Source organism: Cupressus sempervirens, chromosome 9, assembly GCF_028749045.1.
Source record: "Cupressus sempervirens isolate cs-2001-9-10 chromosome 9, ASM2874904v1, whole genome shotgun sequence".
Classification (NCBI taxonomy): Eukaryota; Viridiplantae; Streptophyta; class Pinopsida; order Cupressales; family Cupressaceae; genus Cupressus; species Cupressus sempervirens.
Window position 1 is genome coordinate 548544195 of NC_143126.1, and position 25215 is coordinate 548569409.

Here is a 25215-nt window from a genome sequence, read left to right on the forward strand (position 1 = left end):
TTAGTTGCCTTTTTAGTGCTAGAACCCTAGTTGCATTGTTGACCTCATATGCATTTCATAATGCATTCATCATATCAAATGCAGTTTGATGTTTTGTAAGCATGGGTATGATGTCATTTTTTACTCCATCTAATATGATTTGAATTGTTTTCCTATTTCCTTTGCTTTAGGTGGATTTATGAGGTTCAACTGGTGGTTGTTTGGATGCTTTATCAACGAATTGTCTTACATCATTCTCTTCAAGAATCATCATGATTTTGAATTTCCAGGCCTCAAAGTGTTCTTTACCATCAAACCTGTCCTTGGGTCTGATTGTGTATGCCATTGAAGATAGGAGATAGTTGCTAAATATATATGAAGTCTAATAACTAAATTTTTTAGAGCCTAGGTTCGACTACCAGAGCTCTGATACCATGTAAAGTTTCTACAAATTATGTATCCTTTCAATTAGACTTTAATTATGTCCTTTGTTGCTGAGAATGATCTTCTTATTAATTTGAATATTGAATGAGTTGTCACCTTTACTTTTGATTTGAATGTTATATATTTCTGCAATAAATCAATAAGATGATATTGCTTGAAGAAGCAAACTTAATTGTAATTGTGTGTCCTTCAAACTACAACACTAACCTTCCTATCTACTGGACTAAAGGTCATAACACTCCAATGGACATGTCTCTTATCTAAGTCAACACATATGCCTCTTCCATAAATTGGTGACTTACAAGTTTTAGCTATCATTAAATACTAACTAACACATAGTGATTAGATTAGTTTTAATGTCACATAACTTTCTAGGAAGCCATTGTCTCATATTAGCAAGAATATATATAATGCCATACATAGTATATAGGATGAGAAGATCAAGGTCGGTCTGCACTTTCAAACCTATAGGTTATCAGGTTATATACTTAACATATCTCTCACCATGCCAACTCCTTTTCTTAGTAGGAATACATATATTTATATAAACCAAATATATAATCTCAATAGTAGTATGTGTCTTATTCTTTTTCTTTTTCTTTTTACATTGTGCATTGCTTTCATAATGTGTTAGTAGGCTTCATCAACTTTGGTAGATCTCTCACAAATTTAGTAGTGTTGACCTTCATAATGTTATCAAAATTTAGATGACAAGATCTCTTATACCATGACCAACTATTATCAATCTTTGCAACCAAACATCTATTCTCTACTAAATTCAAATGAAATATACCATCTCTATTTTTTTTAGGTGAAATCTAAATTATGGAGTCATTTTTAATAGTGAATATTCCATTGTCAACTAATTGTCCAAAACTCAAAATATTGTGCTTTACTTTATCGACAAATAAAACATCATCAATACTATTATTACCATCAAGATTAATTTAACCTCTTCCTTTGAACAAACAATGAGTTTTGTCACCAAATATAACAATACCACCATCATCCTTATCAAGCTTCAAAAACTTGTTAACATCTCTTGGCATATGGTGTGAACATACACTATCTATTATTCCTTCATACTTATTCTCAATTAGAGTAACCAAATATTTTTCTTCAATCATAGGGGATTCTTCATTGATAGAAATAAATAAAATTTAGCCCTCGCTCTTTTTAGATTCATCATTAGTATCATAAGAACATTTCTTCTCATATTGAGGCTTAAATTTCCTCAATTTATGTTTACGAACTCTCTCTAGACATCTAGATGCAAAATGACCAATCTTATTACATGTAAAACATTTCAAATTTAATTTTAATTCATATTTACCTTCACCTTTTTGTATCCTATTTGCAATAATAGCTTTCAATTCTTCCATATTTCTTTCCTCTTCCTCAATTTCTTCAAGTTCCTCAACATATCTACCAGATCTTGTAGAAGTAGTAGAACCTGTAGAAGTATCATAATCAATTATATTCATTCCCTTATAAATAATAGCTTTAAATTTCAACTCTAATTTAGGTAAAACATACCCAACTTTATTTATTTAGAAAGAAGACAACTTACCAATGAGCATTTTTCTTTTTATATCCTAAACTATTTTGATCTCCTCAATAACAACCACCTTGGTGTCATAGAAAGATGACAAGGATATGAGAATATTTGACATAGTTTCTTCTTCAATAATGGTTCCTCCAAAAACTCTAATTTACAAAAAACTTATGTTATATTATGCACACATATCTTGATTCTCTCATCTTTGCTCATCCTCATAGATTCCAAGTTTCCTACAAGACTTTATAACTTTTCTTATTGCACAAACGTATCACCTCTGTAGAGTGATTACAATTTTATCTAAATTTTATGAGAAGTGTCATGTTCCATCACATCATTATAGTTGGTATAAAGGTGAATTAGTATGACTTCCTTAACAATCATGTTGTGAAAAAATTCTTCATGTATACTTCATATATAGCCTCAAGATTTAGAATCTGACAAGGATCCTTCGTAATGATATAATGCTCTATACCTATGAAATTAGGTGTTTAATCATCCTTCCTTTCCATAGTGCATAGTTAGTTCAATCAAACTTTATAAAATTCTTCTTAAATGCCTTTATAGATCTCCTCAAGCAGTTAAGCTTCAAAAAGAGAACCAAAGAGCTCTAAATCCAATTGCTAGGAATAAAAATGCACAATCCAAAACTAAGGGGTGAATCATTGTGACTAAATAAAACATTAAACTATCCATCACATATCATATCTAAAAAATTTAAAAGCAATGCAAAGAAAATAATACCATAACACATAATGCTAGATTTTTGTGTGTGGAAACCTAGTTAAGGAAAAAAACCATAGTGGGGATCAAACCAACTAGATGATGTACTAGCACACATAAAGCTACATTAAAGGTACAATGGGGAATGTACATGCATTAAAGTACTTATGTGGAGCTCACTTCTTTATTACAACAAGGGAAATAACCCTGACTAGACAATAATCTAAATACAATAAGGACAATAACCTAATGTCTCAATAGCAATTCACTGTGGAAAATAATCCACTAAGATGAACCAATTGTAAGCATCAAGTATCCCCATAAAATTCCTTTGAAGTGCATAATTGGATTCCACTCATATCTCTTATCAATCAATTATGATATTTCTTTCTCTTCTAATCTCTTATCATTATCTTCACACCATATCATTCTCTCATCAACACACACACACACACACACACACACACACACACACACACACACACACACACATTTACAAATAAATTCACTCTTTTATACAAGTCTCAAATACTTATTAGATCAACTCAGAATGATATCTAATAAAAAAATAAATTACATCAACCAATACAATTCCATAAGTTTCAGCTAGAACACATATAGGATACATTACAATATCAATTAACATGGCATCATCCAATAGTTAAAAATCCAAAGAAAAAATTTCCTAATTGAGTCAACCATGAAATAAATTCTCATTCATTGTCAAACAAAAAAAATGACTTCTAAACGACAAATCCTCAAATAAAACCAAAAGTAGACATGAATGTACATTCATGAACTATCCTGAACCATGGACCAAAGATTTTCTACATGGAAACTACCGAAAAAAATACTAAACCACTACCTAAAATAGTTCTTAGTAAGTATAGTTAGTAACTAGTCTTCAAAGAATATTTTATAACTTCTCCAAATCAACTAAAAAACACATATGATGGAAAATATAGCATGTAGAATACAAAACGTCATCCTAATTCCCATAATGTTGATTAGTTTAAGTTCAACAAACTATGCCTTCAATGAATCTCTCTCTACATTGGTTATCAATAAGAACACTGCTTGATAAATAGATACATTGACATAATAAACAAATAATTAATACCAAACATATATAGAAAAAATTAAAATATGAATCTCTAGTAATCTCCCAACAAATTCAATCATGTTTCAAAATCATCAAATGAAAAACATTATCAAAACAAACTTCAAATGAAACTAGACATTGGATCATGACATGTGACAACTCAAACATAATGATTACTTATTTCCATACACAACCTATAAAAAGTATTAGGATTAATGATACATAAATAAGAATTACATGCAAACATAACCAATGTCATAAAATAATAAATCACACCAAAGAGTACACAAGACACAAGATTTAATGTGGGTCATCCAATCCCTAGGCTACGTCCACCAAACTATGAGTCCAATATACTTATTATCATGTAATTAAAACCTAATTGTAGTTTGTAATCCCTTACAACTCAATACCGTTGCAATCTCATCATACATAATAAATAATCTAACCTTAAGCCTTTTTATATAATATTTTTCCACTTACAAAATTAGGGCTAGAATAAGTTGACAAATAGAAAATTATAACTCTAGACATCTTTTACAATATTAAATTTATTTTTGGCTTTGGATGCATTTCCCCTCAAAACCACCTTGTATCATGATAGGGAGAGTGTCTTAGGTCACTAACCCCAGCCCCTTGACCCCTCCTAGAGTGTTGTCCTAGGAACTTGCAAGGGGTGTTGCCCCTTGATCCCTAGAGCTTGGGAGTACTACCCCTAAACCCTTGTAGTAAAATTTGGAGGTAAATCACATTGAATAAAGTGGGGAAAATTAACCTCGAAGTCTAGTTAGGCTCCACATCACAAAAATCTTCCACTTTGAGACTAGTCAAGCTCCACAATGATAACCTCCCACTTCGAGACTAATCATAGCACCACTAAACTTGTAGCTCCCACTAGAATGTAAACCATCATGGACTCTGTTGTTCTTTCATTCTGTTCAATCTAAAAGACCAACCAAAGATAAAGAGGACAATATCTTCTCCCTTGTCACTACCTTTGTAAACATATCTACTGTATTATCATCTATATGTATCTTTTCCAACTTTAATTATACATCATCTAAAATTGACCAAATGAAATAGTACCGCAACTATATGCTTTTTTAATCTTTGAATGTAAAGCAGAATTCTTTGCAAGATGAATTACACTATCTATAAACAAATATGTATCCCTTTCTAGGTGTCCCAATTCTTCCATAAAGAATTGAAGCCATATCATCTCCTTGGTGACCTCTATAGTAAGATCATACTCCACCTATGTAGTGGATAATGTGTTTACCTTCTACAATCAAGAAATTCAACTCATTGTTGTCCCACCAATAATAAAGACATATCATGTAGTATTCCACATGGTATAACGCCCCGCCAAGAAATCCAAAAGAATTAACCTAAAGTTTTACTAAGTTTACCAAACATTTTTTTTTTAAAGAAACAATAACATACACATCAATCATAAAGTAGTGGAAGCAATAACATACAATCATATAGAAGCAAACATAACAGATTACATTCCTTAAGGATCCCAAGACATTGAGTCACATTTAAATTTAAGTAATAATAAGTCTAACAAATACCACATCCATATGAAAGAATAATTAAAGGTCCAAAGTCCATTTAAATAATATATATTTGTTTTGAATGCCACTTGGCAATAAAATTCAGATTGCTCAATTATCCACTATACATGTCATAGGGTATGAAAGGCTAAAAGAATATACATTTATAAAAATAGATTACATCATCCTTTTCGGATCCATGAAACAAAGTACATACAATAAGTGAAACCATCTATCATAAAGATATAACTATCCATCATAAAGATATAACCATCCATCATAATATGCAAGAATAGAATGAAAGGAAATGCAGACAAGGAAACTCCATCCATGGTATCAACGGACGGCTCTCAATGGTAAGAGTAAAAAACACTACCACCCGACCATGTGGTAACCCAAAAAGGCCCACTCCTACTGTGCTAAGTAGATAGTCTCAAGTCCCAAATAGGATATCAATCCAAATATCAAAAGTAATCTCTAAGTCCAAGAAACCCTAAAAGTAATCTAACTCAAAGGTTGCAAGATAAATCAACATCTATACCCAAAGGCAAACACAAACATGTAGGAAATCTATACTACTGGTGGGCAAGTGTCATCACATGAATCAACACTAGGGTTACCTAGCTAGTCTTTTAATTCTCCAGTCCCCTAGTGACTATATGTAGCACTAGTATCCTTTTGTACTGACAAGGCATACTAACAAGTCAACTCTAAGGTTACCCGGCTAGTATTTTAATCCTCTAGCCCCTTAGTGACTTTTTGTGGTACCAATATCTTATTAATTCATTTTAAATCCATTTAATGAAATTTTATCACTTATTAAACTACTTACCATGGGTTACCCTGGCAGCCACTTTGGGCCCCGACCTCCATTGCAAGCCACTTCCCAACTTAACGTACAGATTACCTACCCTAAGCTCATAAAAGTACAAATCAAAGAATCATAGTATATCACCTCAGTCTTATACAAGTGACTGGAAATCATCAAAAGATAATTCACAATAATACATCAGTTCTCTACAAGCAACTAGACAACATCCCAAAAATATTGATCAAAGACTCAAAATGGTTAAGCCAAATTTGTCATAACATGACATCACCAAGAACAAGAAATGCAAATACCTTAGTCCTACAAAAGTGACTGGAAAGAAATCCAAACATAATTGATTGAAGACTCAAAAATGTTAAGTCAAATATGTCGTAACATTCACCTCAGCTTCACACAAGAACACTGGAAAGCAATAACAAACAATAAATACAACTCATCATAGAGCATACCAACACATTACCATGGTTGATTTTGAAAGATCAAGATCAATTCAGCATAACATCACAATCATAGAACCCCCAAGCCTTTGGTAACATCCTAAAACTGGTCAACACTCTAGTCAACCCAAACCCAACACATAGACAACATACAAATAACAAAGCGTATGTTTCATAGTTTAGTTTGATTTTGAAGACACATGGTTGAGTTAAAAGTAAGGTTTTAGTTTTTGTTTCAATGTATGTTTCAAGTAAAAGAGATTCTTAGTTTACACTACAAGTTAACCCATTCATTTATTCGAATAAAATATAGAATTACCCCCATATATTTAAAGTCAATTTCCTAAAAATAATCAAAGGGTAATTATTTATTTATTTAAATTATCAAAGTAATTCCCATTGATTTAAAATAAAATAATTTACAATTTTATTAAAAATCACCATTATTAATAATTAAATAAATCTCCTTTTCTATTAAATAACTTCCACTGTTAAATAAATAAATTTGATTTAATTTAATTTAATTTAATTAGTTAATTGTTATAAATATATATATATAATAATTATATTTTGATTAATTATTAAAATTAAAACATTTAATAAATTTTATTAAAATTAATAATAAATCATAATTAAAACTTAAATTAATTTAATTTAAAAAAATTAAAACTTTTTAAACAATTGCATTTTAAGGCATGTTGGCCATTTAATTCATGGTTGCTGTCGTGGTCGTGTTGCGGCCACAGTAGTTATTACTGTTGTTGTCATAACACTACTACAAGCAGTAGCTGCGGCCTTTAAAGCCATGGGGACTTGAGAGGTGGTGCGTGGAGCCTGCCTCTTCCCTAATCAAAATTTAATAATTTTTTAATTTAAATTAATAACATTCACTTCTAAAATAGTACTCCACCCCCCCCACATTTTTATATATATATTTTATAACAAGTTGCAGCCTTAATCTGATAGGGAAAATATGACCAACCGGTCAAATTCTCTATTGAAATTTTTGAATTTAATACAAACCCTTCCCTGTTTAATATTCACTTTTAAATCTACTGAAGGAGGATTTTAATGATATTTTAGTCTTCTTGTATACAAAAGATTTAACATGCATACTAGAATTTCACAATATTAAAACACATGTCATAGAGAATTATTCAATTAACTATTTCACAGACACGAAGAAGATAAGAAAAGAAATAGCATAATTAACTTTGTGAATTAATCACAAGAATCTACTTGGATTTTGATGCTAATAACGCAACACCCAAAAAGATTTGTGAGAGAAATCTCTCCTCTCAAAACCTTCTCTCTTCCAAAAATTCTCCTTCCAAATTTGCGATCCTTCGAAAATGAACCCTCCATTGTGATATGGAGTTCTCTCCTAAAATTGGGGCACTAATTGTGTGATCACCCGAGAGGACTCCTTGCTCACTAGACAATAACTTTTTATTATCTTTTCTTTTACATTTTCATACACACTTTATACAATTAAAATATCTTTATTAAATTTCAATTAACTTCTCTTTTTGATTAATTTATTAAATTTTAATCTCATGCACACATCATGCAATCTTAAAACTTTTAATAGATTAATATCTTTTTTCACTTTTTAATTTATTTTTGAAACCTTAATTGATAAAAATATTTATTACCTTAAATAATAATAGTATTTAGCATTTATTTAAAAATGAACTCTAAGTATATTATTATTAAATTAAATAAATATTATCACGTTCTAAAATTAAATTTATAACTTTTATCTTTAAATTTAATTTTTTTTTAATTAATTTCTCAATTAATTATATATAATTAAATATTAAAATATCATAATAATTTTCCATTAAATTAAATCATTTAATTTGACTTAATTAATAAAAAAACACCAAAGATTTATAGGACAAAATATGAAAATTTGTCATAGAAAAAAAACACATACAAGATCAAACTAAAGGGTTATAATCACAAACTAACTTCATTCAACGCATTTGGAAGGTAATCAACTTGGATACTTGTCCTAATTTTCTAAGACAAATGGGTTAAAGGTTTAGGATTTGGACTTAAGAATTTATCTCCCCTCTCTTACTGTTGCAATAATGCGATAGGGTACGCTCATCCTGGTAATTCAGAGAAGTCGATACCCAGTACTTGCAATCTACATAAGATCCACAAATGTACAAACACATATACTAAACTAAACAGAAAATGGCAGGAAGTGGTGCATCATGTAGATCCTAACTAGCAGGTGACTATGACTCCCTTCCTTAACCATATCAGAAATGCCATACATAAAGAAAACATACACACACACCATACACATGTAGTATGGGGTAAGTATCCATAATAAAACACATGATAATCCATCTAACTAATCATCATTAATAACTAAAATGACTGAATAATCATCATGCATTCATGAAGTATAGAGTACCAAGTAATCTCATCATATAATCAACTAAATGTGAAACAATATCTGATAATCTCAAAATAATACTACTAATAATCAAGCATAAAACTAGCCTAAAAGAGTTCGGCAATGATAACAAAATGCAAACTAGGGGCAAACAGAACATCCACCCCCCCAGACTTAGGCTTACTCTTAGAAGCCTACAAGAAAGGTAAGAACTCACTGTGAGGGTCCCATTGGACCCTTTCTCCTTGTAGGAGGATATGACTCCACTGAGAACACTCTTTGGGACCTACCCATGTCTCCAACCATAGGTTCTGAAACTGAAGGTCTCTGATCTGAGAATTGTGATTTCCCTTGAGGGCAATGGGATGACTTGTGTCCACATTTTCCACATGAGAAACACTCTCCATTAAAACTCCATTACACTCTAGGTGTACTAGACTATTGAACGCTACCCCCAGTAGCATAAGATTGGTTGCTCTGTGTAGGTTGAGTGTGTTGATTTTTCTTGTTGTGTTGAGAATTATGATAGCTCCTAGCGTTGGAACCACTGCCACCACTCTGTGTTGGAGGATGAGTTCCTCCCTGCTGCTAATTGCCTCTAGGAGGAGGTTTCCTCCTATTACTTGCTTCTTGATTACTCTTGGATCCTGATATTGTAGGTGCTCCCACAAAACCTCCATGTCCTAAGTTGACACTCTGCTCTACAAGAATGGCTCAATGTACTACATCTTTGATGATTTTAGGCTCAAATAACTTAACACCCCCAACTAGATGGTTGTCCAAGCCTCTGATGAAATGTTGTGCCAACTATGTTGGGTTATCACTAATTCCAAAAAAGGGCATGAGCTCATAGAACTTGTGCTCATACTCTACTATGCTCATAGTGAACTGTCTCAAGTTGTGGAACTCATCTACTCTATGTTGCTTCCATTCCTCTAGTAGGAATCACTCACGAAATTTTTCCAAGAATAACTCCCATGTGACATTTTTCATGTCTATTCTGAGCTTCTTCTCTTCGATGGCCCGCCAAGTAACCCCAAAGAGTTCCAAGTTGGTGATAGCAAACGTCGCTTTGACATTACTATCAAAGTCCTAAATAGAAAATACCCTATCAAGAGCAATAAGCCACTGCTCGACTACATAACATGCTTGCCCATTAAAGGGTTTGACCTTGGACCTCTGAAGGTCCTTCATCTAAGTAGCTACAATGGATCTCTATCGATCCCACCGAACACTCCTAGACCTAGGTCTCTGCTCATGTCCTGACTGATGTGCTCCATCCTGACCTATACCCTGAAGAGGAGGTAGGCGATCAACGACAATCTTCATCATTTGCCGCATGTCAACTTCCTCTGAGTCAGCCTGCTACTCTCTATGGTTCTCTTCCTGATGCTCACTAACATGCTCATCCCTACCCTCTTCCTGATTAAGGCCTTCGTGGACAGACTCATGTACACTGATGTTTCTACCTCATCCATGACCTCTACCATGGCCTAGGCTATGACCTCTAACTGAAGATCTTTTCCCAAATACTATCCTATAATAATATCCAAGAGACAAGATGCTATAATAACCATAAAACATACTACTGTAAAGCATAGATAAAAGACACATGTTTTGAAAAACAGTAACAGTTCAATTTTCAGTTTTGCTAATTTTTTATGTTTAATTATATTTCAGTTTTGAAGTATAAGTGTTCAAGTTTGAAAGTATACAACTAAAAGTTTGAGTTTTGTTTCACTTCAACTAGTTCAGTTTCAGTTTGAAATAGATATACATAACAGTTTAAATTTTGTTTCTATTCAAATAGTTAACAACTAGTGGCATTCCAATATACCTAGAGTTCCCAATGTAGAAACTCAAGCTCTGATACCAAATGTAACACCCTGCCAAGGGATCCAAAAAGAATTAACCTAAAGTTTTACTAAGTTTGCCAAAAAAAAAAAAAATTAAAGAAAGAATAACATACATATCAATCATAAAGTAGTGGAAGCAATAACATACAATCATATAGAAGCAAACATAATAGATTACATTTTTTAAGGATCTCAACGCCAATAACATACAATCATATAGAAGCAAACATAACAGATTACATTTTTTAAGGATCCCAAGATGTTGAGTCACATTTAAATTTAATTAATACTAAGTTTGAAAAATACCACATCCATATGAAAGAATAATTAAAGGTCCAAAGTTAAATAATTATATGTTTGTTCTGAATGCCACTTGGCAATAAAATTTAGAATGTTCAATCATCCACTATACATGTCATAGGGTATGACAGGCTAAAAGAATATACATTTATAAAAATAGATTACATCATCCTTTTTGGATCCATGAAACAAAGTAAATACAATAAGTGAAACCATCCATCATAAAGATATAACTATCCATCATAAAGATATAACCATCCATCATAATATGCAAGAATAGAATGAAAAGAAATGCAGATAAGAAAACTCCAGCCACATTATCAACACATGGAACTCAATGGTAAGAGTAAAAAGCACTACCACCCGACCGTGTCGTAACCCATAAAGGCCCACTCCCACAGTGCTAAGGAGATAGTCTCAAGTCCCAAACAGGATATCAATCCAAATATCAAAGGTAATCTCTAAGTCCAAGAAACCCTAAAAGTAATCTAACTCAAAGGTTCCAAGATAAATCAACATCTATACCCAGAGACAAAAACAGACATGTAGGAAATCTATACTAATAGTGGGCAAGTGCCATCACATGAATCAATGCTAGGGTTACCCAGCTAGTCTTTTAATCCTCCAGCCCCGTAGTGACTCTATGCGGCACTAGTATCCTTTTATACTAACAAGGCATACTAACGAGTCAACTCTAACGTTACCCAACTAGTCTTTTAATCCTCTGGCCCCTTAGTGACTTTTTGTGGTACCAATATCTTATTAATTCATTTTAAACCTATTTAATGAAATGTTATCACTTATTAAACTACTTACAATGGGTTACCCTGGTAGCTACTTTGGGCCTCGGCCTCCATTGCAAGCCACTTCCCAACTTAACATACATATTACCTACCCTAGGCTCATAAAAGTATAAATCAAAGAATCATAGTATATCACCTTAGTCCTATACAAGTGATTGGAAAGCATCAAAAGATAATTCACAATAACACATCAGTTCTCTATGAGCAATTGGACAACATCCCAAAAATATTGATCAAAGACTCAAAATGGTTAAGTCAAATTTTTCATAACATAACATCACTAAGAACAAGACATACAAACACCTCAGTCCTACAAAAGTGATTGGAAAGCAATCCAAATACAACTAATTGAAGACCCAAAAAGGTTAAGTCAAATATGTCATAACATTCACCTCAGCTTCACACAAGAACACTAGAAAGCAATAATGAACAATAAATACAACTCATCATAGAGCATACCAACACATTACCATGGTTAAGTTTGAAAGATCAAGATCAATTCAGCATAACATCACAATCACAAAACCCCCAAGCCTTTGGTAACATCCTAAAACTAGTCAACACTCTAGTCAACCCAAACCTAAAACATAGACAACATATAGATAACAAAGTGTAGGTTTCATAGTTTGGTTTGATTTTGAAGACACATGGTTGAGTTAAACGTAAGGCTTTAGTTTTTGTTTCAATGTATGTTTTAAGTAAAACAGATTCTCATTTTACCCTACAAGTTAACCCATTCATTTATTGGAATAAAATATAGAATTACTTCCATATATTTAAAGTCAATTTCCTAAAAATAATCAAAGGGTATTTATTTATTTATTTAAATTATCAAAATAATTCTCATTGATTTAAAATAAAATAATTTGCAATTTTATTAAAAATCACAATTATTAATAATTAAATAAATCTACTTTTCTATTAAATAACTTTCATTACTAAATAATTTAATTTAACTAATTAATTATTATATATATATATAATAATTATATTTTAATTAATTATTAAAATTAAAACATTTAATAAATTTTATTAAAATTAATAATAAATAACAATTAAAACTTAAATTAAATTAATTTTAATTTTTTTTTTTTTAACTTTTAAAATAATTGCAGTTTAAGGCCCGCTGGCCATTTAATTCATGGCTACTACCATGGTCGTGATGTGGCCACAACAGTTATTACTATTGTTGCCATAACTGCAGCTGTGGCCTTTAAAGCCGCAGGGGCTTAGGAGGTGGTGCATGGAGCTCGCTTCCCCCCCCCCCAAATCAAAATTTAATAATTTTTTTAAATTAAATTAAATTTAAATTAATAAAATTCACTTCTAAAACAATACTCCCCCCCCCCCCCACACCTTTTTTTTTTTGGGGGTGCTGGGGGGGGTTAATAAACGCTTTGACCTGGAGATATGAACTAGTGAGGCCACAAACAGGGAACCTCATCCCCATTAGATTTGAACCTTGATGGCAAGGATAACAACTCAGCAACTTAACCATTACAACATGCCACTATTGTCGCCCCCCTCCCCCACCCCCACACACACATTATATATATATAACAAGTTCTAGCCTTAATTTGATAAGGGAAATATGACCAACCTTCTCTATTGAAATTTTTGAATTTAATGCAAACCCTTCCCTGTTTAATATTCACTTTTAAATCTATTAAAGGACGATTATAATGATATTTCGGTCTTCTCGTATACAGAAGATTTAACATGCATACTAGAATTTTACAATATTAAAACATACGTCACAAAGAATTATTCAGATAACCATTTCACAGACACGAAGAAGACAGGAAAAGAAATAGCGTAATTAACTTTGCAAATTAATCAGAAGAATCTACCTGGATTCTGATGCTAATAACGCAACACCCAAAAAGATTTGTGAGAAAAATTTCTCCTCTCAAAACCTTCTCTCTTTTGAAAATTCTCCTTCCAAATTCACAGTCCTTCGAAAATGAACCCTCCATTGTGATATGGAGTTCTTTCCTAAAATTAGGGTACTAATTGCACAATCACCCAAGAGGACTCCTTGCTCACCAAACATTAACTCTTTATTATCTTTTCTTTTGTGTTTGCATGCACACTTTATACAATTAAAATATCTTTATTAAATTTCACTTGACTTCTCTTTTTGATTAATTTATTAAATTTTAATCTCATGCACACATTATGCAATATTAAAACTTTTAATAAATTAATATCTTTTTTCACTTTTTAATTTATTTTCATATTTATTAACTCAAATAATAAAAGTATTTAGCATTTATTTAAAAATGGACTCTAAATATATTATTATTAATTAAAAAAATATTATCATGTTCTAAAATTAAACTTATAACTTTTATCTTTAAATTTAATTCTTTTTATTTAATTAATTAAATATTAAAAATATCATAATAATTTTCTATTAAATTTAATCATTTAATTTGACTTAATTAATAGAAAAAATATCAAATACTTATAGGACAAAATACTAAAACCCATCATAGAACAAAACACATACAAGATCAAACTAAAGGGTTATAATCACGAATTAATGTCATTTGATGCATTCGAAAGGTAATCAACTCGGATACTTGTCCTTATTTTTTAGGACAAATGGGTTAAAGATTTAGGATTTGGACTTAATAACTTATCTCCCCTCTCTTACCATTGAGATAATGCGATAAGGTACGCTCATCTTGGCAATTCAGGGAAGTCGATACCCAGTACTTGCAATCTGCATAAAATCCACACATGTACAAATACATATTTACTAAACTAAGCAAACAATGGCAGGAAGTGGTGCATCGTGTAGATCCTGACTAGCGGGTGACTATGACTTCCTTCCTTAACCACATCAAAAATTCCATACATAAAGAAAACATACACGCACACCATACACATGTAGTATGAGGTAAGTATCCATAATAAAACACATGATAATCCATCTAACTAATCATCATTAATAACTGAAATCGTTGAATAATCATCATGCATTCATGAAGTATAGAGTACCAAGTAATCTCATCATATAATCAACTGAATGTCAAACAATATCTGATGATCTCAAAACAATACTACTAACAAACAAGCATAAAACTAGCCTAAAAGAGTTTGGTAAGGATAACAAAATGCAAAAAAGGGGTAGGCACTACACATGGTATCAAGATCCCCTACCAAATTTGAGTCGACATAGCCTTGTGAATTTGTAGTAGAGCCCCCAAAATGTAAAAATTTACTAGATGTTCCTCTCAAATATTTGAGAATCCATTTGACTACATTCCAATGCTCAATTTTAGGATGACTTATATACCTTCTAACAACTCCCATTGCATGTGCACTATCTATCCTAGTACATACCATGACATAAATTAAGCTCCCTAGAGATGAAGCATAAGGTACCTTGGACATCTTATTCTCCTCTTCTTGTGTCTTTAGACACATATCCTTAGTCAATTTCAAATAATTAGGAAAAAATGTGCCGACACCTTTAGCATCTCTATAGAGAAATGTTGCAACACCTTCTCAATATAATTAGTCTAAGATAATGCATATTTTATTTTCTTCTTATGTCTCCAGATTTTTATACGAAGTATTTTTTTTTTCTACCCCCAAATCCTTCATAGTAAATGAATGTGTTAACTATTCTTTTCACCCCTTAATGTGATCCATGTAAGACGCAATTATAAGCATATCATCAATATATAAGCATAAAATAATGTAGCTATCAGCATCCAACCTCTTAAAATAAAAATAATAATCTGAATGATAGCGAGTATATCCATGCTCATGCATAAAACTATCAAATTTAAGATACCATTGTAGAGGTGCTTGCTTCAAGCCATTTAAACTTTTTTTCAATCTACACACTAAATTATCCTTACCTTTGACCTCAAATTCTTATGGCTATACCATATATATTTCTTCATCCAAATTACCATGAAGGAAATTTTTTTTAACATCATGTTGCTCCAAATGAAAATATTCAGTAGGCACAATACTTAAAATAGTGCAAATAGAAATCATTTTAATAACAAGAGAAACTATCTCATCAAAATCAATGTCATTTTTATGTGAAAATCCTTTTACAACTAATGTGACTTTAAATATATTCTTACCTCCATCCTCTTATTTTAGCCTGTAAACCCATTTATTTTGTAAAGTCATTTTCCTTGTAGGTAACTCACATAAATCCCAAGTCTAATTTTTCAGCAAGGAGTCAATTTATTTTGTCATTGAAGACTCCCACTGAATCTTTGTATCCAACTACATAGCTTCACCATAGCATTCAGGTTCACCAACATTTGTTAATAAAATAGAATATAAAGAGGGAGAAAATCTTTCTAGAGGTCTACTTAGCCTTGTTGACTATATAATATTTATTGGAGTTTGTGGTATTTTTTTTTGTGGTTATTACAAAGCATGAGGGACTATATGAACACCATCTTTTTGAATATCATCCAATGTTACATAATCATTTTCTTTCTTCTCATGTTGCTACAATAGATCTTTTTACAACACTTTCTCATTGAATATGGCATCCCTACTTCTTACAATTTTATGATTTTCAAATTACCAAAGTCTATAACTAAATTCATCAATGCCATATCCAAAAAATACAAATTTATTTGACTTCACTTTCATCTTGGTTCTATTTTTAGAATCTATATGTGCAAATGCTTCACAATCGAAAGTTTTAAGAAAAGAACAACTCACCTTCCTACAAGTCCATGCTTCCTCTGGAATACCACAACCTAAAGGAGTAGAGGGACCTCTATTAATTAAATATATAATATTATTGATAGCCTCCACCCACATGTTTAAGGGTAGTCTAACATGAAGCCTCATGTTCCTTGCACGCTCCATTATTGTCTTGTTCATGCATTCAACCACTCCATTTTTTTGTGAAGTCCTTGGAGTTATTTTTTGTCTATGAATATCATTATTGGAACAATAATCTTCAAATTATTTTTTGCAATACTCACCACCATTATCAAATCTAAGAAATTTTATCCTTTTACCAGTCTCATTCTCAACCAAACATTTATATTTCTTAAAAGTTATAAATACTTCAGATTTCTGTCTAAGGAAATAAACCCATACTTTTCTAGTTGCATCAACGATATATGTAACAAAATAATGAGATCCACCAAGAGAAGATACTTGAGTGGATCCCCAAACATCTGTATGCACAAGATCTAATTTCTCATCTTTCTTTTCCTTCCTACTCTTTGCAAAACTAACTCTCTTTTGTTTTCCATAAACATAACTTTCAGATAAATCCATATTAAAACATTTTAGACCTAGTAAAACTTTCTTTGAATGAAGTAATTTTGTACCTTTCTCATTCATCAGCCAAAGTCTGTTGTGCCATAGTGTTATTTTAGAATCTATAGCAACTATTTATTCTCCCTACTCAACTACAGGAATTGTTCCTAGATATTTATTTTTCTTTGAAACAATTAAAGTAGAAGGAATACTATGATGTAATAGCCCACTAGGGAACCCAAAAGAAACTAACCTAAAATTTCACTAAGTTTGTCAAACATTTTTTTTGAAAGATAATAAACAAAAAGATAAAATATAGCAGAAGCATAATCACATACATAAACACAAACCATAAAACAAATTACATCTCTTAGGGTTTTGTGATGTTGATTCACATTTAAGTTTAATTAATATTAAAATCAATATAAAAAAATTCTACATTTAAATGATAAATACAAATACAAATCTCATTTAGACAATATACAGTTATCTTGAATGCCACTTGGCAATAATCAGAATGCACAATCATCCACTGTACAAGTCGCAAGGTATGAAAGGCTGAAATAATATACACCATGAAATAGATTACATCATCTTGTAAGATCTATGAAATCAAATACAATACACTTAGAGTATAACCATCTATCATAGTACATAAGAAATAGAATTAAAGAGAGTACATAATAGGGAACTCCAACCATGGCATCAAACTATTGGATCTCAATGGTATAAGGAAAAACACTACGACCCAACCTCGTGAAACCCAAAAAGGTACACTCCTACCACGTTGAGGAGATAGTCTTAAGTCCCAAATAGGATAACAAACTCAAAAGTCAAAACCAACATCTAGGTTCAAGGAATCACCTAAAAGAAAACTATCTCAAAGGGTACCAAGACATAAGAATCAACTAAACCCAGAGGTAACAAAGACATGTAGGAAATCTACTATGCAAGTGGGCAAGTGCCATTGCATGAGACAACTCTAAGATTACCCGATCTAGTCTTTTAATACTCTGGACCCCTAGTGACTCTATGTGGCATCAATATCCTTTCGTCTAGATAAAGCATACTAACAAGTCAGCTCTAAGGTTACCACGGTAGTCTTTCAATACTTCATCCCCCTAGTGACTTTTTGTGGTACCAATATCTTATTGATTCATTTTAAAGCCATTTAATGAAATGTTATCACTTATTAAAATAGTGTACAATGGGTTACCCATCAGCTTCTTTAGGGCCTCGGCCTCCATTGCAAGCCACTTTCCAACATGACATGTAGAAAACCTACCCTAAGCTCAACAAAAGAAAAAGATCTCAAATGACTATAAGCCACACATTAGTTCTTAAACAAGCAACTAGAAAAGTATTGAAATATTACTAATCATAATCACATATTCCACCAATATGATCATCCTAATAGGACTGATCCAAAATCAAGTAAACATAAACCAAATCCATGTCATAACATGAAATCGCCAAAAAAAAAATCATTTAATCACCTCAGTCCTATACAAGAAATTGGGAAGTAATCAAGGATAATTGATCGAAGACTCAAAGGTTATATCAGGTAAGTCACACATCCACCTCAATTTCACACAAGAACACTGGAAAGCAATAATCATCATTAGATCAAACTCATCATAGAAACACATGACACATCACCATGGTTGGGTATAAAAGATCATAACTAAAACATCATCATGACATCACAAAACAAACCCCCAACCCTCTGGTAAACATCCTCACTGGTCAAAGTACTAAGTCAACCCTGAATCCCAACATCAATAAACCACACGTCATAAAGAGTACATACAAAATTCATTTTCATAATTCATAAGGTTTTGAAAACACCAAGGTTTAATTTTCACTTATAGGTTTTCAAGTTCTCATTTTTATTTCCAAATATTACAGTTGATAATGTTTTTTTAATCTCAAATAGGGATTTCAATTTCCATTTCTCTAGTAGTTAGATTCACTAGAATCCCATACGATTCAACAATTCATATAAAGTTATTTATACAGTATTTCATACTTCAATTTGTTATCCAAACATAAGATTTCAGTATACATGCACGTAACAGTTTTCGTCTTTTTAAAGTATGTTAAATACTAAGTTTTTTGAATAAGAAATTTCCCTAGCGATATAAATTATTTTCGTATAAAATCAAATCATCAGGCACAACCCAAGTTTACCAAAGATAACCATTTTTCCCAATTTACAATAATCCATTTGCCTCACAATTATATTGTAATGACAAATTAATTATAATTACAACAATCTCATAATTAAATATTATTATTAAGATTTTATTAAGCTATTAATACTAATAATTATTTAATTAATAATAAAATTATATAATATATATTATTTATTAATTATTATTATTAAATTAAATAATATATTAATAATAATAAAATTTTATTTATAATAATATTAATAATTAATAATTAATATAATTAAAATAAAATTAAAACTTAAATAATAATAAAAACAAATCGCAAATACTATATGTGATATCCCATTTAATGGGAAAATTGCCTAAATGCTCAGCTACCAATGGCAATTGTAGGGAGTAAAAAGGGAGGAGGAGGGAGGTGGGGTTGGGGTCCCACCTCCCCAAACAATTATATATATATATATATATATATATATATATATATATATATATATATATATATATATATAATTTTGTTTTATAAAAACAAAACAACAGAGCACTCCCCCTGCCCCATTTACTTTTTTATATTATTTCTTTTTATAAAAATTATGAATAATACTCTAACAGGGAAAACCAGAAAAAGAATTCGAATTTACATTCTAAAATTCAATTTTTAAACAAAAAAACTCAACTGATTAAAATTTACAAGCACGAGGGTTTTCCAAAAATTCTATTCCTCAAACACAGATAACTTTGAAATGAAAATAACTCAGATTCACAATAGGGTTTCATTAAAGAAATCAAACAAATCAACAATTATCTGAGAATGGATCTATCTAGACACGAAGCAAACAAAAAATTGGAAAATTGAAACTATTGCAAAATTAAACACTAGATTCTACTTGAATCTGATGCTAACCCACAAACATGCAATCGCATGAAGAACGCGAGAAAATCCCTTTCATCTGAAAACTTCCTTCCCTGAAAATTGCTTCTCCAAAATCTCAGTTAGTGAAAAATGAGCTCAAGATCTCTGATAAATAGTTCTCCCCTAATTTGGGGCTCTGATTGTGCAACCACGTGAGGGAACTCACTGATCAATATCTGTTATTATATTTTAATATCTTTTAATTTCATGCACACTTTTTTTGGCAATTTATAATATCTTTATTAAATTAATTTTCTTTCTCTCTTTAATTAATTTTTGAAGCATTTTTTATAAAATTATTTATTAATTTAAGTATTAATAATATTTAGCATTTATTTAAAAATGATCTCCTAAATATATTATTATTGAATTAAATAATATTATTATGCCCAGAATTAGAACTTTAATAAAATCTTTAAATTTAATTCTTTTATTTAATTAATTTCTCAATTAACTAAATATAATTAAATATCAAATTTTCTTTATAAAATTTCTATTAAATTCAATCATTAAATTATCTTTTAATTTGGTTTCATTAAAATAGAAAATCATCATAGACCCACAAAACTAAATACGACAACTCAACCAAAAGATAAAACATAAAGTCAGACTCTAGAGTCAAAGTCATGAATTCATGTTACTTGACGAATTCAAAAAGGTGAAACTAACTTAGATACTTGTCCTATTTTCTAGGATAATTGGCTTAGGTTAGGATTTGGACTCAAGAGTTATCTCCCCACTTATACTATTGAAATACTGGGATAGGGTATGCTCATCCTGGCAATTTAGGGAAGTCGATGCCCAGTACCTATAATCTATATAAAATCCATCCATGTACAAACACATATATTCTAAACTAAATAGGCAATGGCAGGAAGTGGTACATCATGTAGATCCCAACTAGTAGGTGACTATGACTCCCTTCCTCAACCACATCAGAAATGTCATACATAAAGTAAAATAGATAGGTACACCATACACATGCAAGTATGGGGTAAGTAACCATAGAACTACACATAATTAATCCATCTACTAATAATCATGAGATAACTGAAATCATTGAATGAACATACATCTATCATTATCGAAAAAACCATGAAATAACTAAAATAACTAACTCATCACATCTATCAACTAAGTATAAAATAACATCTAATCAAATACGGTAACCAAGAACTAATAATCATAAAATACAATAAAAAAACTAACCTAAAAGAATATGATAATACAATCAAAAAACTCAACTAGAGGTAGGCATTACATATGACCTATAAAAAGATATAAGTTTCTTACTTTTACACATTTTCCCACTACTAAGGAACCTTTTGAAACCTTCTAATTTTTATAATTAATAATAATTGGTCAACCCTCATCACCTTGTTTCACTACTGAAATTAAATTCCCACTTAGCCTTGCCTCTTGTAGTAGCCAATGATTCACATTATGCAACTTAATCTTGATTCTTCCCTTTCCAAAAATATGATAGGGTTCATTATCCTTGAAATAAACAAGCCCAAAATCTCCTTAGACATAATCAATTAAATAACCTCTGTGGGTTGTAGCATTAAATGAAGCCCTTGAACCTAAACCCCATGAATTATCAACATTTTCTAAGGAAAGAAGCAAAGCATCAGGTCTTCAGATTTATTACTTACTGCATTCACCTCCTTATTCCCATCTTGTTTGTCTCCTCCATTGTTCTTTCGAGTCCAAAAATCTTTCTTTTTATGCCTTGGTTTTCTATAGTGCCAGCAGTCTCTTGGTAATCTAGGTTGTTATCTCTTTTCTTTGATTTTTCATGATTTCCAAAATTACTTCATCTCCCATTTGTTATGCCTTTTTTGTGTGTGTTCAAGATACTTCCTGATGTAGGTCCACCTTAGGTTTTCCTATTAGTTTCCTCACTCAAAATAACACCAATCACATCATCAAATTTTAGGGTATTAGATCTAGAAACATAATTACTTGTAATCATTACCAAGTCATTCCAGCTTTCAAGAAAATAACACAAAATCAAGATATCCCTAATTTATTCATCAAAATTGACATTAACCAAAAAAAATTGAATGGTAATTATATTAAACTCATTTAAATGATTTGCAACAAACCCACCTTCTACCATCTTCATATAAAATAAACGCTTCATTAGAAATACCTTGTTTAAAGCAGAGGGCTTTTCATACAACCTTATTAGGGTTTTCATCAACTCTTTAGTCACCTTCACTTTTGTATTATTAAATGCCACTTATTACATAGGGCATAAATAAATACTTCTAAGTGTCTTTCTATCCAAAATATCTCATTCCTTATCTCTCATAGTTGTCAATTTCTTGGATTTTCTTTCCAATGGTCGCCACAAATCCTTCTAATAAAGATAGTCCTTTATTTACATTTTCCATGAATGGAAGTTTTTCCCATTAATTTTTCTACCTTCAACTTACCCCTATCTACCATCACTCCCACTCAATTTTGAGACCTTCCTATAGAGGATAACTGTAAACAACCTTGCTCTGATACCACTTGTTAGGATTAATGAGACATAAATAACAATTACGTGCAAATATAACCAATATCAAAAAAAAAATATCGCACAAAAGAGAACACAAGCCATAATGATTTAACATGGTTCACCAAATCCCTAGGCTACATCCACCAAATAGAAAGTCCAAAATTCTTATTATACAGTGATTTCAACCTAATAACAATATGTAATCCCTTACAACTCAATATCATAGCAAGAATCTATAATCTCACCATACATAATAAAATTCCTAACCCTAAGCCTTTTATACAAGATTTTGTTTCTTACAAAATTTGGGATAGAATAAGTTGACCAATAGAAAAATAGAACTATCGATATCTTTTACAATATTAAATTCATTTTTGGCTTCAGGGGCATTGCCCCTCGACCCCACTATGTATCTTGATAGGGAGCACACATAGGATCTCTAACCTGAGGACCCCACAAGGGGGGCTTCCCCTTGACCCCTCCTAGGGTACTACCCTAGAAACCTGCAAGGGATGTTTCCCCTTGACCCCTAGAGCTTGGAGGCATTGCTCCCAAAGCCCCATAGTAAAATTTGGGGGGAAACTGTGCCGAATAAAGTGGGGAAAAATTAACTTGAGTCTGATCAGGCTCCACATCACAACAAAAATAACAACATCAAAATGTTTGGGAACAAAATATATCTATGGCAATTGAATTTAGATGACAATTATAGGTTTTTTGGACCCATATCTTGTTTCAGTTTCTAACATGTTTCCTATGCTATTTTGAGATGTCCTTGACATGAGTTTATCACTTGTGCATGTCATTGACTAGAATAGTGAAGATGGAACATGATACGTTCTTTTGATTGTTTTGGTAGGGTGTTTTTTGATGAAATATGAGGACCAATTACAATAGGGTGTATGTGATAAGTGTCTTTATGTACCTTTCAAGTATCTAATTTTAGGACATGTTGACATGGATAACTTCTATTGTGATACACCACACATACCTCAACTCCAAATATCTATTAGATAGAGGAGATAACATTCCTCATTAGTTGATTATGAAAGTGGGACTCATGCCATCATGGTTTAATTATACCTAGATGCTTGTGAAGCTCCTATATTAAAATCCATGCAAGAAATAGTCATGTTGTCCTAGTCTAATTACACCATGATGCTTTTATTTTCTTACAATATAAAGAGCTCAATGATGTCATAATCATGTAAACATGATACAAGGGAATATATGTATTTAGTTCATCCATTTATATTGCATTTATAGTAACACATTTCATTTTACTTAAAATCATACCATTACCCCTAGATTACTCCCTTTAGATTTTACATACATTTGTATATCATCTTATTCTTATATTATGTCTTCTATAGTCAAATATATTGTTATTATTAGATTGAGTACATTGGCCATTACCAAAAATATACATATTTCTTTTAGTTACATCTCATAGCTTACACTAAACATTTATCATTATCTTTTATATTATTATTTATTATTGTCATTACTTATAATGCAAACTATGTATTGGTCATTATTTAGGATTTATTATTATCACATTACATGTTTAGGGACATTCACTTTTACATTTCATAGTCCAGAAATTTATATCATTATCATGTAAATTCATCTAAAAAATTCTCATACATTTTCATTTATTCATTTAAAAACATTGCATATCATAGTCATCATTATAAACTATACATAATATAAGATTATCTATGTGTACGTACAATATGGAGTCAATCATTTTTATCTATATGATTTATTGTATGCATTTTATTTACAAACATAAGATAATTTCACACGTCAATAAATTATCATTTAATCCTACATTAATTGTCAGCATGTCACATATACATAACATCATGAATTTTGTCACAATATAATACCTATAAGTCATGTACATAATATCATGCAATTATAATAGGGTCACATAGGTACCATCATCATGTAAGGGTCTAAAACAACCATCAAAACATCATCAACATGCATGTGTCAGTCTACTACACCAATCATATTGCATCATCATTAAAAATTATAAAGGTTCAACATCAAATGATATCAAAATATAATAGATGTCTATCAAGTACAATGCCTAAGTCCATGTAACATATCAAAAATAGTAGTGTATTTAAATCACTATAAAATATTGCCCCCTAAATATGTATGCCTTTGTTAGCATAATGGTATGGATGGCCCTATATCATCTACACCTCCTGCCCCTATGTCTCCTTTGGAAGGATAAGATACAACACCTCCACTCTCACAATATGCACAATGTCTCAACAACCTACCTACATGAGAATTCTACTCAATTAAACTCCCAATTTGATGGTCAAGAGGCAGCACTTGGTATTGTG